Genomic DNA, 17,581 nt, shown 5'->3' on the forward strand with positions numbered 1-17,581 from the left:
CCATGTATTCTTTCAATAGCTATAAATTTTCCTCCCAACATTCTTTCTGAGAGACTATCAGTTCCGATTCCCATTGTGCCATCATTTCCACTAGAATTTGGACCACAGGGATGTCTTTATTAGCCTCCATAGCCTCCTGTATCCGCAAATTTCCTTTTGCAAGGAGTAATTCCCTGTGATCTTTTTCCGCTACTAGCTCCACATTGTGCATCATCTGGGTAGCATGGTCACGGCTGCTTTGTCACACGGCTCGCTGTGACTGAGTTGCCTGATCTGCTTGATGCATCTTGCTTTGGATCTCGTTGTTTGTTGTTCTAAGCTTGGAGACCACCATTTCCAACTCATCCCCTCTCCTTCGTAGTCTTGTTGCTTCCTCCTCCTGAATTCTTCCAATCTACTGCTACCTTAGCAAGTCCTGAGCATCAATATGTAATCGTGTTGTTGGACCTAAGACAGCTTCCTGAGTTGTTGGACCTAAGACAGCTTCCTGAGTCTTCTTTTCAGCTCCACTCGAGGCTGTTTCTGCCTACCTTGCACCCTTCCATCTTCACTGTGTTGCTCTTTATCAACTCTGCTAGAGCTGCATCTCTATTTCTAGGTTTTCTTTTGCAGACTCATCTAGTTCTTTGCTCTGCAAAGCCTCACAGTCCGACCTTTTACAGCCACTCATGTTGAAACATGGGGTCCAACATGGTATTGCAGGGGTCAAACTCTACTTTCTTGCTACTACTAGCCATAGTTGATTCTAATTGCTAAGGTTTGCAAGAAGGGGGAAAGACAAGCGATAGCGAGATAGCGAGAGAGTGAGAGATAGCAAGAGAGCAAGTGGCAAATAATTCCATGAGAGAGAGGGTAGTTGGGGTGGGGTTTGTCTATTATAGGGCTTCTTGATATTAGGGCTGTAATTTTGAGTCTTTTTCTCCTTCCCATGATTATTTTGCCAAAAGTGAGGCAACCACCTAAAAATTCATGATCCCCACGTGTTATTGCATTATTTTGCATGTCGCATTTACACCTCTTTGCTCCACATTTACACCCCTTTGCATTTCATCATGCATTCTCTCTCCACCACTTGGCTCCACGTTTACACCCCTTTGCTTTTCGTCATGCATTTTCTCTTCATTTGATGTTACCCATTGGAGTGCTTTACACATGTCTTCGTCTGGTTGCACTGTGTAGATGGGGATTGTTACCCCTTGTGTCAAAATTTGTTTATAGGCTTGGGGAGTATTTCACAACTTAGTGTACAGCCTAAATGTGCCTAAGCTTAACTATTCTACTATCTAATAGGAACCCATCCAATGGATTTTGAGCTTCCCTGGGCGTGATCTGAGCTTTGAATTGACCAACAATACTTTGTCTCCCTCCTAAAAGATCTTATGCTTGTTGTTCTTATCTAACCAGTACTTTGTCTCCCCTTCTCTAACTCCTATGACTCCTCTCCTCTATTCTAACTCCTCTGACCCCTCCTTTGACTCCTCTGATCCCTCCTATGACTCCTCTCCTCTATTCTAACTCCTCTGACCCCTCCTTTGACTCCTGTGACTCCTCCTCTATTATGTCTCCTCTGACTCCTCTAAGTCCCCTCCTTCAGTGTTGAATCATTGTGGGATCTTAAGTGTAGGGTTTGTAAGTGTCAAAGTATACAAAAGAGGGAAAGTCTAAAGTCAACTAAGTCAGGGTTGAATCAGGCAGGAGTCAGCAGGCAATCAGCAAAGGGGTGTTGACATGATCACCAGGGTTCTGGAGAGTAAGGGATTTGAGGGTTGTTAGTTTTGGAGAAAAATCTAGGAGTCTAGAGGAACAAAATCTGCTAAAAATTCTAGAGGTTTAAGAAGGGATAAGGTAGGTGGTCAGCAGCAGCAGCTGGGGTTAGATAAGGTTAACAACTAATCGGAGGACGTCAGCTAAGGTATTAAGATTGAAGATCATGGTTGTTGAGAGGTAGATCTAACCTAGGAGGACATTTTGGTGGGGCATTCAGGCTGAGGGAGTTTAGGTGTCCTACTACATCAACAGAGGGTCACATAACAACTTCAAGGTTACTGGATGTCTTGAGCTGGGTGTTTTAAGTGATTTTGATGTTGTAGAAGCCAAATTCTTTTTGCTTTTCCCATGTTTTGGTGCCCCCACTTAAAAGATCCACTAAGGATGTAATTGGATTTTTGGTTGAGGTTTCCCTAAAGTCAGCTCAAGCCTTTTGGGTATTTGGGTTAAGAGTTTAAGCCATGTTGTAAGTCAAATTGGTGGAGTTTTCACGAAAGGAGGATGAAGATGTGCATCGCTTTCTTAGAAGGCTGAAGCTGGCTACATATAAGGATACTAATCATGATAGGTTAAGATTACTAGATTTGTTATTGATAGGATTAGCTAGATGTTAGTGGGATGATCTTAGATGGGATCAAAAGAAGGATTGGATAAGGGTGGAAAAATTATTCTTTAGAACTTTTGCAAGGAAGGATACATCAAAAGAAGTTTGGAAAGAGCTAAATAGGTTCAAAGTTTTTTGTCAAAAGCTGATGAATGTATGAATGTCCCTGCCAGGTGTAGTACCAATGTGCTATATTCTGCAAAAGGCAATTGTTGTAAAGAGCTATCAGAGATTTCAGATGGTGATAGTCCCAACAGTTTAAAGGAGTTGCATGGCTAGGATATAGGTGCTGAGGAGAAACTATCTCAAGTTTTCAAGGATATGCAGAGTTCATCTTTTAGGATGTTGGTGTCAGGTCATAATGATATTGTCCTCAACAGACAACAAACATGGCAAAGAAGACAAGGGAGATAAGGAGGTTGATGATATGCTGACTGATTTGTATAATCCTGTAGAGCTGAAGAACCAATGGTCTATGAGAAGGATAGTCAGAGGCATCAAAGGAGGGGTCAAAGAGTAGGGGAGTTAAAGGAGTCAGGAGGTAGAATAAGGGGTTTAAAGGAGTCAGAGGAGGTTGAGGAGAGGAGGCTAAGGAGTCATAGGAGTTAGAGGAGGTAGAATAGAGGAGTCGGAGGAGGAGAGGAGGGGGGTCAGAGGAGGAAGAATAGAGGAGTCAAAGGATGTAGAATAGAGGAGGAGTCAAAGGAGGAATCAGATGAGGTGTTCAAGGAGTCAAAGGAGGGGAGTTAGGAGAGTCAAAGGAGGGGTTAGAGGAGGGGAGGCCGAGGAGTCAGAGGAGGCAAAATAGAGGAAGCTGAGGAGGGGAGGCAAAGGAGTCAGAGGAGGAGTCAGAATAGAGGAGTCAGAGGAGGAGTCAGAGGAGGGGCTAGAGGAGGGGAGGAGGGAGAATAGAGGAGTCAAAGGAGGATTTAGAGGAGGCAAAATAGAGGAGACAGAGGAGGAGTCAGAGGAGGATTTAGAGGAGGCAAAATAGAGGAGACAGAGGAGGAGTCAGAGGAGGATTCAAAGGAGGGGTCATAGGAGTCAGAGGAGGTGATATGCTCACCTAACCATAATCTAACCATAATCTGAGAGAGAATAGGTATCTTACTCTAATGTTAAGATGAATTATGTCTTGTTGTAAAAAAGAGTGATTATCCTTACCTTTACATTAATATACCTTGTTCTACAAAAGAGTGATTGGCCTTACCTTTGCCTTGTCGTACAAAAGAGTGACTGGCTTCAAAAAAGCTCATCGAAAAATTAAATATGCTCATATAGTAGTACAAATAAGAGATTGGCTTTAGAAAAGCTCACCAAAATAGGAAAAAAGCTCACCATAGGAAGCTCACCAAAAAATATTCGCCTCTCTAGTACCTGAACCATCTCTAAATACTCGATCATTAGGTGGATGTACAAGGTAAAAGTTGCATTAGATCCTTGAACATCATCCTATCTTTTCTAATATCATATGTAGTCCTAGTGATCTTTAATGTACTTAAACGTTTGGAACAACACATGGAACCCCTATCGTCGGTAGTATTGTGTTACCATTATAACACATGGAAACCCTGTCGCTCGCGATAGTATTATGTTACCATCATTATCTTTCTTCCATAATTCAATGCCACCATTATTTGTCAACCATTCATGATGCACTTTATATAGCATGACTGGAAACTTTATATTGCATAATTGGAACCTTTCCCTGTATGAAGAATCTGAATTGTAATGATCTTGAGTGCCCCACTAGCACATCTTGTTCATTAGAAAAGTGTCCATCAATGAATCCCTTGAAGTCTGGAACATTTGTCATCTTGCTCATTAGACAAGTACCCATCGATGAATCCCCTGACGTATGGGACATTTGTCATCAAGAATGGGGTTAGAGTAGATACTTGGCTATCTTTTAATATTTTCATTAAATGTGGGAAGGTGAATGTCTACCTAGTTCTCATTTTCTTAGAAAACATACTAAACATTACATAGTATCCTCATGTGTATGACCAACTATCAGAAATCCTAACTGGACTATCTTAAATACTCCTTTGCTAACCAATAATGATAGATAGGTGAACAAATATTGATTCTTGTTCTCTAAGGCATAATTGTCCAAGTGAAACATTAAATTCTCTAGCAACTTCTTGAATTCTGTTCAACACTTCAACTGCTATCCCAACATCATTAATTTTAGTTGAACAAGCACCCATGTATCCATCATGCTGGTAATGGTGATCAAGAGCCTTTTCGGAGTTTAAAGAATTTAACAATGTGCTAGTGGATCTAGGCATACCATCATTGGCAAGACGTCCATACTCATGTCTGTTGTCACACCTCTGAGGGTTTCTTAAACCCACAATATCAATATAAGTTGGGTCTTGATGGACAATATCAATATAAGTTGGATCTTAATGCCCTCAATATCAATATAAATTGTGTCTTGATGGACAATTTCATTGAGCCAAATGTGCTCCAACAACAAATGGGCCAATGTACGAACAAATAAAGTTGTCAAAGTGCAAAGCTCCATAATTTTTATAATGCCATATCTAGTATGGTGAAGGATAGTACACCAAGATAAGTGGATCCATAAAATTAAGCAAAATTCTATAAAATTTTATGGAGCGACATAAATACTACCATGTGAATAATGTGGCGAGAATAGTAAACACATATAAGTTAATCTAAATAATTCCTTTCTAGATTATTTTTGTTGCCATATTATATATAACATTTATAGTACAAACCATATCCGATGAAAGCACATGTGAGAAAGTAACATACAATTATCCATGACTAAGCACTAGTGTCACCAAGCATAATCTTAAAACATATTGGCATTTTGATTTGTTTATTGTCATGCCAAATGCAAGTCGTATAGGGAAATGTCTCTGTCTCATATCAAACAGAAGTTCAATGTACTTAGAATATGGATTTCTAACAAGGCCCTAGTTTTGTTCAACTATCCAAAACAACCTCTAACATGGAATTCTATCAAGGCCCTAGTTTTGGTTGTGTCCAAATCAACCTCTAACATGGATATCTAAAAAGGCCCTAGTTTTGGCCAAATATCCTAATTGTACCTTTAGCTATATCTATGTGTGTGTGTGTCTGTGTGTGTAGGTCTCTCTCTCTCTCTCTCTCTCTCTCTCTCTCTCTCTCTCTCTCTCTCTCTCTCTCTATATATATATATATATATATATATATATATATGTATGTATGTATGTATGTATGTATGTATGTATGTATGTATGTATGTATGCATGCATGTATGTATGTATGTATATGTATACAAGTATACATACATACGTATCTGCAGCTAAAATATTATATATCTATATGGACATATATATGTGTGTGTATATGTTTATATATATATCATCTACTTTTATTGTGGATTTATCTAATGCTCCTCTCATTAGATTTGGCTAATGATCCTCTTGTTAGATTTGGCCAACCATTCATTGATATAGGTTTGGGCAATTGTCCAAATCTATATACAATTCATAGCTCACTTCTACTGGGGGATTCACCTAATGCTCCTCTCACTAGATTTGACTAACCATTCAATAGATTATACTTGTTAGGTGCATCTTCTTATGGGTGTAAGCATGTTAACATGCTATGCTTTTTATGGTTATTAGCATCATGTACCAAATAGCATATCTTCCTAGCATATGAAAAAAAAAATTGTTATATGTAAAATATGAAAATTTATATTCTTTGTTTTGATCTAACTTGTGGTAATCGTGTTTGGTACTTGTGGTAAATTACAAGATATGACTCGCGCTAAATATATATGTACTCATGCAAAATTGTGGTGAATTTTTAGATTTCACCACTCGTATGTGATTTTGTAAGGTAGAAAGAAGATTTTACTACTCGCATGGCAAATTCCTAAGGTAGAAAAAGGAGGTTTTTGCGGATAGTACATACAGAGAGTAATGGAGTCATGAAGAAAGTGGGGGCTGCAAGCAAGTAGGGGGGATTGGGGAAGATAGCCAAGCCCAAGCAGAGGGTAGATTCTGTTAGGGGAAGGAAGCAAAAGGATATTGGCTCAAAGTATTCGCCAGAAGAAAATACATCAAAGTCAAGCTTTCCACCATGGCTACAGAGAGCGAAACAAGTGCAGGGCTTTGAAACACATCCTCAAAGAGCTGAGTCTAGCTCTCCACCATGCCCAAAAAGGGTGAAATTACTTGATAAAAAGACCTCTCCATTGCAATCTGGCCATTAGTCTAGTATGAAGTTGCCTACAGGGAAGGGAAGGAGCACTTCGATAGGTTATGGTATCCTCTCTCTCTCTCTCTCTCTCTCTCTCTCTCTCTCTCTCTCTCTCTCTCTCTCTCTCTCTCTCTCTTGTCTCTTTTGCTTATTTCTCCCATTGCATGTATGCAGGCCGGTGGAAAACTCCTAATCTGGTCTACCCAAGATAAAGAAAGTTCTATCAAACCATGGTAGAGTTCAATACATATTATGGCTTCTCCATGGAAGGTGCTGATCTAAAGCTATTGAGGTGGGATCGATTGACTAATGTAGAGTGGTTCTATGTTTTCATCCATGCCAAGGATCCCAGTCACAGTATCACATCAAATGTAGCCATATCCGTAGTGATGTCTACGAGCGTCTGATGTTGTTTAAAGTGTACCAAAAGTGTCCTCCCACAAACATGGAGACCACTATAGCATTTGCCAAGGGGTATGTGAAAGAGTTTAGCCCTGTGGTTATTAAGAGTGGTTCGGTCATCCACTTCAAATGAGCAAAGCTAGCTATCCAACATTTGCAAGACCAGCAAGAGAAAGGCTATTATGAGAGCCATTTCAAGAAATGGAGGACTTGCAAGCACCAAAATAGCCTAAGTTGTTTGAAGATTTATGTGATGAGGAGTTTGTCACATCTAATCGTACACCTACCATGATGGAAATGGCTGCCAAAGCCACACCCTTCTATCATCAAACAACTCGTCGCTTATTTAAGAAGAAGGGAGTACGCCTTGGTCATTCCAAAATGCCATACCCACCATTTATAGACCCATATGACTTGGAGAGGATGAAGGCAATTCTCCTTCATTTGAGGAGGCTCTGAAGCAAGGCCCGAGGGGATTAAGAAGTGCACAACATAAGTTAGAGACTGCAAAGATAGTAAAGGCTAGCAATGAAAAGGTTAGTCCACTTGTCAAGGCTCTAAGAAAGAGACTGAAAGATGCATGAGAAGAATTATTGTCCTTACCAAAGAGTAGTACTATCTATTCAAAGCAGAAAATGGAGCTTGAGTTTGTCATTGACACCATGAAAGACACTCTTCAAACACTTGGGGTCACATGCACCTTGAGAAGGATCTCAACGTAACCATGCTTCAGGTAACTGCTAGTTAGCATGATAGCAACACCTTATGTTTAAACTATGTATAGCTAATGTATTTAGCTAACTTGACGTTCACTTCTTCTATATTGTAGATTGAAGTGGAGGTGAAGCAATCTGAAGTTCAAGCATGCGAACATCAACTGCAGGCAGCTGATGTTGCATATAGAGAGCCATATCCAAGCATCATATCCAGGCATTACCACCTCCTTATATAATTTGGCTATCGCCACAGTTACACAACATGTAGGAGAAGGCACGGTACATAAAGAAACCATGGTAGATTCAGCACAGTACAGACCACAACCAATGTGTTGGTTATGGCTTCTTATGTGAGTGAACTTTCTTGAGAATTTAATTATATTTATTCAATAAAAGTTATAGTTAGAGATGAGAGTACATGAATATCTCTAAACAATTAGAGGAATATAAAGAAAATAAATTTATGATAAAAATAACGTATTTATGATAAAGATCTCCAAAAAGTAGGTCAATTTTTGTATATGGTTAAATTTAGTGAAACGGCCCGCGTTGAGTTGTAGACCTATTCCCATAATTTTAAGTGCCAACTCGACTATATTCTGACGAAAAACTAGAGAGATACAATGGCTGCAAGTTGCAGGCCTGTACTTGTACACAGGGAGTCAAGACAGTCTAAGACAGGCAAACATCTACAGGGAGTATTAATTCTCTTATTATTTTCCTTATATGGTTTAATTATTTCATGAGAGAGAGAGAGAGAGAGAGAGAGAGAGATTAAACATGGTTTGTAAGAATTGCAGGTTCCTTGGATGAAGCTCTCTTTTCTTTCTATGTTCTCTTTTCTCCTCTGATGTGAGAAGATGTATGATTGTATCGAATTACTTCATACCTTAATAAATCATTAAAATACCCATATGTGAGACCGCGGGTCTTACATATGGGGAGGCAGATTGGACCCAATGCTTTTGTCTTGTGTTCATATATATTTTTTCGTTTAAGTTTTCCATTTAATTCTTCTTCTAAGATTGATGTATGAACTTTTATTTAAAGTAATTTGTAAAATTTGTTGAAATCTTGTACTTGGAGAAAAGGTCCTGTAATAGTGGTATTAGAGCTACAGGCCAAGTACAAGATCTTTTCATATACTTAGGGAAAGAAAATCAAAGATGTGGGTTATTGACTTTCCTATTAATAATTGGACTATAGTGCTTTTGCTATTTTGCATAACATCATTGCAATCGAATCTATGTAAGGTGCCATCTTTCTACTCTTAACTCAATCTTATGATTGCCAAGTTTCATATTTATTATTCAAGTTTATTTTAACTTCAAATAGGAATTAATCTTTGCATCATTATCTCCTTTGACATTAAGGTAAGCACATATATTTAGACTTGTTGATTTGAGCCATTTCAAACTTAAGAATTGCTTTCCTCAAATTTGAGAGATTCTTGCTATAAATATCTTATAAAGGTATTTATACAAGCCTCATTGAAATTATGCCTTACATTTTGTACAAGTTTATTTTGTTCGACTTAATTTTACCTATCGTTCTTTTATGTCTTGAACTTTGTTATTTTTCATTCATAAGAGTGAGTTATTATTAAATAGTTAAATTGAAGTTTTCATTTTATTAATCAAGATTGTTAGAACTGTTACTAGTCATTCATATTTATATTTGTATTTAAACTTTCAATGTATTGAAAAGTCATTTTTATCTATTGTTTATTTATAATCTCACATCCTCTCAGATAACTTTTTAACACTCAAGGTTAGTATCTATTATCTTGTATCCAGAATCAATTTATTTTTCATTGTTTTATGATGTTAAGTTTCTCACAAATTATTTTCAAGAACTTTATATTGCTTATTCATAGAAACCATAACGATTCACGTCTCCTTGGAGTGTTAAATTGTTTTGACAGATAATTTTCAATCGCACCACAACGATGGAGGTATGTGTTGACTTTATTTAACCAACCATTCACATTTTCACCAAAGTCATTTAAATTTTCTTTCATTTTAAGATAAGCATTCTCTTCAAGAACATTTATACTCTATTTGTTAATTCTTGAATGGATACCTGAGCGGGTTTTCTACATCTATCCCAACCTCACCCAATCTTACTTTCAAACACGAGCCAGTTGATATGATGCAACTAAGGACCATTGTTATCCCAAGCAGGAGGGAAGTCACGGTTTGTCTGTCCATCCTTCTGTGGCTAATTGGGGATGCCTAATTACCACTATGTTGGAAGCATGGCATTTGGGTGATTCCGAATATTCCATGTGTAGGACACATGAAATTAGGGATGGCTGGAACTAAGTATTGGATTTATTACTTATGTGTTGTCATGGGCATTTAGCATGTGTTGCTAACTTGTAGTGTGTTTGAATGGACAACCTTGTGTAGGTTGGTGAGATTGACGGGCTTTGTGCTCATAAGCCGGAATGGATGAGACGTGATGTGCGGTCAAAGGCATCCTGGATAGAGCTGCTGGCATTAGCATTCTCACACAAACATGATGGGAAAACTGGTGCTAACCACACCTTGATTGCACAACATTGATGATCAAGCTTGCGGACGGGAAATTTGCAAAACCCCTAGGCCTACTGTGCATGACCTCGAGGTAAAAGTCCTCTGGGCCTACTTTGCAAAACCCCTGGGCCTACTGTGCATGACCTCGAGGTAAAAGTCTGTGACATGACATTCCACCTCACATTTGTAGTCATGGACTTTCGCAATACCACATATGACAACATCTTGGGTAGACCCTTCATGGCGACAAACACAATTGATCCATGATTGGGATACACATCATGTCTACCTCCGTAAAGGGTCTCAAATGCTCAAATCACTTTATATACGTGGCACTTACATCCCATGGCCAAATTTTCCTTTGCTGAAGACTTTGTGACCACTGCCAGGAGCAACGAGCTCTTTGTTTGCGATACTTGTCATCAAGCCCTTGATGACATGGAGGTGTTGTGCACGGTCGCTTCTGTCTCAATAGTGACGAAGTGGACCATGACTGGCTGAAAATCCTTGCTACACTTGACACCCTCCTAGATTACAAACTCGACAAAAATAATCAAATTCAATGCTTGAAGCTCCTTAATTTGAGCAACAGTTTAAGAATTATGGCCTCCTAAAGATGACATAACTATTTCCTATGTTTGTAAATACAACTACCCTTGCATAGATATCATCACAAAAATGCACACATGTTAATTTTATAAAATGGATAAATGTTAAATCATTCAAATCTACCCTTTGAGATAATCTTTGAAGTCTAAAACCATAGCTTAAATTAAGGAGATTCAAAAGAAAAAGCAATTATATGTGGTTACTTGAGCTCTACGCAACCCTAAGCTTTTTTATGATGTGTCATAGTGCCACATTATTAGGTAGTGATCCTTGTTAATGATATTGAACCTTATCATATCATCAGAAAGCTTGAAACAATTACGTAGAGGTCAAACAATCATACACTTTTGCTTTCTGAATCTCTTTGATTTTAGCTATAATTTGAGAGATACAGGGCTTCAAAGATTGGAGAGAGGTTTGAGAGATGTACAAAGAGACAAAGGGAGAGATGATAGACATATCAATTTAAGTATTCACAAGGCCAAAAGATGGTCTATGAGACTAGAATTATAGGCAATGACGGGTTCTTTGATTTTGATTTAAAGTAAGAAAAACAAAATCCAAGTATATATTTATACTCTTTACTTGTGTGTGGGCTCACATGCACACGCACATGAGAGAGAGAGAGAGAGAGAGAGAGAGAGAGAGAGAGAGAGAGAGATCCAAGAAATGCTTGTTTGCCAAAACCCCTTGTGTATCACTTCAAGAAGAAAATGATTGTGATGATTTGTCTTCTTTATGAATTTGACCTTTAATTATTTACCTAGGCACCATTCCATGTTGCGTGTTAATTATATTCAAAACAAACCTTTGCAACCTCAATAATGAGCATAATTAAGGCACTTGTTCCAAGAAAAGAATATAATAAAATTAGTTATTCTTTGTTTACATCACATATACAGAACTATGTGATGCATAATTTTTGGACGAATCTTTATCCTTTACTTACTCAAAAACAAGGAAACCTTGACAACAATATGTTATACAATTACACACCATGGTATTCTTTTTTATTTGAATATCATTTATTTAAATTAGTTCTTTTTAAAAGTATGAGACCTTTCCTATTTGATATTGATAAAGCATAAAATAAATTTCCCATTACCATTCTAAATAGGACCTAATCAAATTGGTCACAATGCTATTTCTTTGCATTGGAATAATGTTGCACAATGTAGTTTCAAGATATTAAAAGTGATGGCATGCCACTAAAGCATAATCATGAGATGAGAGGTTTCTACTACACAAAGTAAATTCAAGACATTAAAAGTGATGACATGCTACCAAAGTGTAATCATAAAGCTACCTTTTTTTAGATGCAATGAGATGTTTCTAGTTACACATAAGGCACACGAACCCTAAGTATTAATTGATTTTTTTTTGTAAACAAAATTCTTCTAAAATAAACCTCATGGTATGCTTAGCATCACCTCCAAAAGATTGGTTGTTTTATGATCACTTGTGCCATTAGATGTGGAGCACCCCTTGCATAGAAAAACCCATAAGATGCATATTAATTATCATTGTTTTTAGAAATAGCTAGTATTGTTTGATTGCCCTATAGGGTACCCTTGGTCAAGATTATATGCATTAGGGAAATGGTTCAATGGAGGTGTGACACAACATGTAGTAGCATCATTTTCAATCAAAACATGCTCCTAAAGATTGGTTCTTAGTCATCCCCCAATGTGCAAAAAAGTCTCAACTTTCCTTGATGTCAAGGTAAAAGAGAGCCTTCAAGAATTATTTGCAAATATATCAATGAATGGAAGTATAAATAAAACTCTTTAAGATTTTTCTTTTAGGATGGGCTACCACAAACATTGTTTTTTCCTCTTGTATGGCCTTGCATTTCAAGGAGAAAATTACAAAACTTAAAAGTATAAGCACTACACAATTGTTCATACATGAACTTTTATATATATATGTGTAACTTAAGGTCTTAATACTCCTTGATTGTTTTTGAAGCGCTAATGTTTTGGAGGAGAGAATGAAGATAATGAAGGAAAATTTTCTCATGACTCTAGATAATGTGCTACCTTTATAACTTCCAAAAATCACATGTATAGAAGATGTGTTTCACAAGTTTATATATATATATATATATATATATATATATATATATATATATATATATATATATATATATATATATATATAGAACATGATATTGATAAATTATAAGTAAAAGATCTACTCCAATGTAGTTAGGAAAGGCCCATTGTTATTTATACTTTGCAAATTTGATTTGGACACCTAGAAAGTGACCATGTACGTCACATAGCTATTTCTTAGTGCATAAACCTACCTAATTAGGGTAAGTAAGCATGCAATAAAGTGCCAACTTATAGCTTATTTTGGGAATCTCCATTGTTATGCTTTGCAATGTCAGCAATGTGTAAGGTCTTTTACACAGCACAATGGGTGGATCACAACATCATAGTTAGAATAAGAAAAAGTCTATAAATATTAACAAATCTTGGCCTTGCAAACTCTTAGAGACAGGGGATAATTATTGTCCATGGCTAGGCAAGGAATGATATAAGACCCTAAGAATCCCTTTGGATAACAAAAAGATGGGATACAATCTCATCCAATCTCTATGCACCCTCACCCATCATGCACATCTAGCCTTCTTAATGCAATTCCATGCATGGTCACTCATAAGGAGGCTTGATTTTTAATGGCCATTAAGCCTATTTATGGGCATTTAGGCCGTCACAAATATTGATAAGATTTGAGGAAGGACGTAACAAAATGTATATTAAAAAGCAAACGTGCAATTATGGGTGGTATATCAAACAGATGGTTTTTATATTAAAAATGTGAATATTTCTTATACAATTTAAAAAATCTATGACAACCAACCTTTTTATGATAAAAATAAGGCACACACATGCTTCTTATAATAGCACATCTATTAATGCTAGCAATTTTAAGCCAAAAAATAGTATAACGAGTTCAATAAAAAGGGTATGCCTTCGTTTGCTAAAAGCTACTTGGCACCTTCGCAGTATGTATCTCCCTTTTCCTCTCTCTCCAACCTCCCTTCTTACTCTTCAACTTGTAGCATAACCCCCCCCCCTCTCTCTCTCTCTCTCTCTCTCTCTCTCTCTCTCTCTCTCTCTCTCTCTCTCTCTCACACACACACACACACACACACACACACACACACACACACATACACACACGCACACGCACACGCACGCACGCATACATACACACGCGCACGTGCATGCACAAAGTTAAATCTTGGCTAAATGATCTAACTCTAAATCACATGCTATGTCAAAACCTTAAACTATTTTCTCAATAGAAGAATGTGAAAATCCTAACAATTTACTCTATTTTTGTTTTTGGTTGTATTCTTTTTTTATTGGGCTTATTTATAGAAACAAATAGTTTAAGATTTTAATGAAATAATAAGTTTTGCCATGCGGTCATTTATATTCCCTTCTTAGAAGGCCCTTCTCTCTCTCTCTCTCTCTCTCTCTCTCTCTCTCTCTCTCTCTCTCTCTCTCTCTCTCTCTCTCTTCGTGTCCACATCAGTAGCACTCCTATTTTGCTAATCAAATTTGTCATGAAGATGCCTCTTGCCCCTTGCCTTCCTTTTATCTCACCTAGGACAAGGGAACATAAGGTCACGAAGATGCCTCCTTGCCTTCCTTTTATCTCACCTAGGATGAGGGAACATAAGGTCATAACTTGCATCTAGATTGGTCGGGTTTAAGTATGAGAGAGCATCACACCAGCATACAGAGCTCCACCATGTTGGAACACCCCTCTTGCCTCTCATGAATGCTCAATTTGATCTCTTCGGCCTCTATGAGAGGCATGCCATCAACCATGGAACATTAAACTCTTCTTCAACCATGTTATATGTACATTATGTGTGCTATGTTATATACACATTATGTGTGCATATACTAGGAGGCTAACCCACATTAGGCTTGTGAGCATGGGAGCATGGGAACAAGCTCTAGTGGAGCATGGGTTAGGACTAACCTTAAGGGTTAAGGTTAGGGTCAGGCATCCAAGGGTCACACATGAGGAATGGAAAGTCAAGAGTCTCTTGAGGGCCCTCCTATATAATAGGGGCATGGGGCACAATCAAGGGGGCTTGGAGGCTAGGAAGCTTGAGGCTTATGCTATGGTCTCTTGAGTAGAGATCCATATCTACTCATCTACCATTTCACACTTTAGCTACATGCTATTGGATGGAGTTATACCTCTTGATGGTATGGGACATCAAGGTAGAGGCATGATGTATTTCATTTATTATTCATGTGTGCATCCCTTGGGCTCGGGGGTGGTTGGGTGGTTGAGTTTATGCCTGATTTATGCATGTTTATGCATAACAATTATCTAGAGAGATCTTAGGGTTTTAACAGTGGTATCAGAGCAATCTCTATTTAATTATTGTTGATTTTTTTTAGTAAATTTTAATATTTACTAATAAAATGTTATTTTTTGTTGATTTGTGTTGATGGATTGCACATGGATCATCGATATGGTGATTGGAACGTGTGTAACTACAATTCAATGGACGAATCGACGTTGCAGGGGAATACCGTGAGTTAATGCTATTTTTCTCTATTTTTTATAGTTAAAATCGAGCATTAATGAAATTTTTTACAAAAATACCATAAAGTTTATGGTGGATATTTTTGTAGAATGGATTCCCTGAATTTCTAAAATGTTTAGAAATTTTTTCCTAATTTTTAAGGAATTTTTTGAGCATTTTTTTATTTATAATGTATTTTTATACATTTTTTACGGGTTTTTTCCGCAGGAATGCGATCAAATTTCTGTCAATTTCTACTGAAATTCAGTATAGGGAATAGCATGTTGATGCATGAGATGCTCTCCTGTGTGCGTGGGACTCTCTCCGCCTCTCAAATCTGATTTTTCCTTCTTTTTTCCTTGGGAAAATCTCTTTAAAATGATTTTTAAGCATAAATCATAATTATGATTAAACGAAAGTTTAATTAAAAACTTAATCATGGATTAAGTTAATCCTGATTAGCAGAAAGAGAGAAGAGATGGGAGGAGAATGATTTGGAGAGGAAAGTTATTGGAGAGGGTGGAGAGGGTGGAGAGGAGAGAAGAAATTCTCTCTCACTTCTCCATGCGCAGGCGACGGGAAGGGGGGGGGCTGCGCACAGCAGCCGGCAGAAAAAAACGCCCCCCCTTAAAAAATCAAATTTCAGTATAATAAGCTAAAAAGCTTATTTTCATTTTTTATTTTTTATAAAAGAAATGAGTTTTTTTAAAAAAACTTTTTGATAATATTTCGAAAAAGCTTGAAAAAAGCCTGGAAAATACTGAAAAATATGGGATTTGAGGAAAACAATCTCTGAAAAATTCCTGGAAATTTCTTCTTGAAATTTTTTGGCTTTTCATCTTCCGGAAAACCTTTGGCTTTCCGTTTTCCCGAAACCTTTTGGCTTTCCAAATTCCAGAAAAACTTTTGACCTTCCGTATTCCGGAAACCTTTGACCTTTCACATTTCGATTTTTTTTGTCTTTTCATTTTCCCAAAACTTTTGGCTTTCCGTATTCCAGGAAAACCGTTGGAATTCCGAAATTTTTTGGCCGTTCGTATTCTAAATGCGTTCGGGGTTGATTAAAAATTTTAAAAAAATTCTTGTAAATTAGTGAAAAATTAGACAAAGGTTATTTTTAAATTTCGAGAAAATGTGGGGTTGGTGTTTGGCACGTGGTGTGTCCATTCGGGCGCCCGTGACCATTGAAATTCCTTTAAAAATATATTTTTGACCCAGAAAATTAGAAAAATCCATTAAAATTGTAAATTTTCATTGGATTTGAGAATTGTCGGGCGGAATAAAAAATTTCGTGGACGATGTGATTCTCAGGAAAAATTAGGAATATTCTAAAATTATTTTTAGAAATCCTAAAAATTGGTATTTTTAAAATATCAATGGTATTTTGGCAAATTAAATTGCTAAATTTTTTTTGAAAAAATATAGGTTTGGAATGCCATAAGATAGGTTTGGTGGAATTCAAAATTATGATATTTTGAGGCCCTATAAAATTAGGGAAAATTAGAAAAAATCATGATAATTATTTTTCTCGAGAATTTAATATTTTTGAGGGTTATTTAATGTTGAAGTACGTTTCCTCGTGCTGACATTAGATAGATGCGGGTTATTCGCATATTATTAATATGATTGTATCTCGTATTAATGGATATTTATGTTTGGATTAATTCTAAATGATGTATTCATGATTTTTTACCATTGTTTAGCCATTCTTTTTGGACATGTTCTTTAATTTCTTTTGATGGCTATAATTTTCGTTCAAAGTGTGTTTCACCTTTGACACTTTTCCATGATAATTTATTTTGGCACTTATTAAAGTGTGATTTGTGCTTAATTTCTTAAGCCTCTATCATGGGTTAGTTGATCGGTTTATTTTGGTGGATTTTTATTGGATATTTTCCAAGTTTTACATGGACTCATCAGGTTCTGCCTAGATCACTTGTGTCTAGGGTTTTCTTATTGAGTGCTACACACATGTGTTTCACTTTCTTACTTTGGAGTTTTATTTGAACAACACAACATTCATATACTCCGGGGATTGATGAGTTGGCCACCAATTTTAATGCTTCTTTTGGCATGATTTATGTCCATTAGATGGTATGCATTGATTTTTTATGATCAACTATGGTGTTTATGGATTGGAGGAGCTTCTATGCTTTTA

The sequence above is a fragment of the Cibotium barometz genome, chromosome 39 (genome assembly GCF_041138505.1).
Source record: "Cibotium barometz isolate CiBa-2024 chromosome 39, ASM4113850v1, whole genome shotgun sequence".
NCBI classification, from domain to species: domain Eukaryota; kingdom Viridiplantae; phylum Streptophyta; class Polypodiopsida; order Cyatheales; family Cibotiaceae; genus Cibotium; species Cibotium barometz.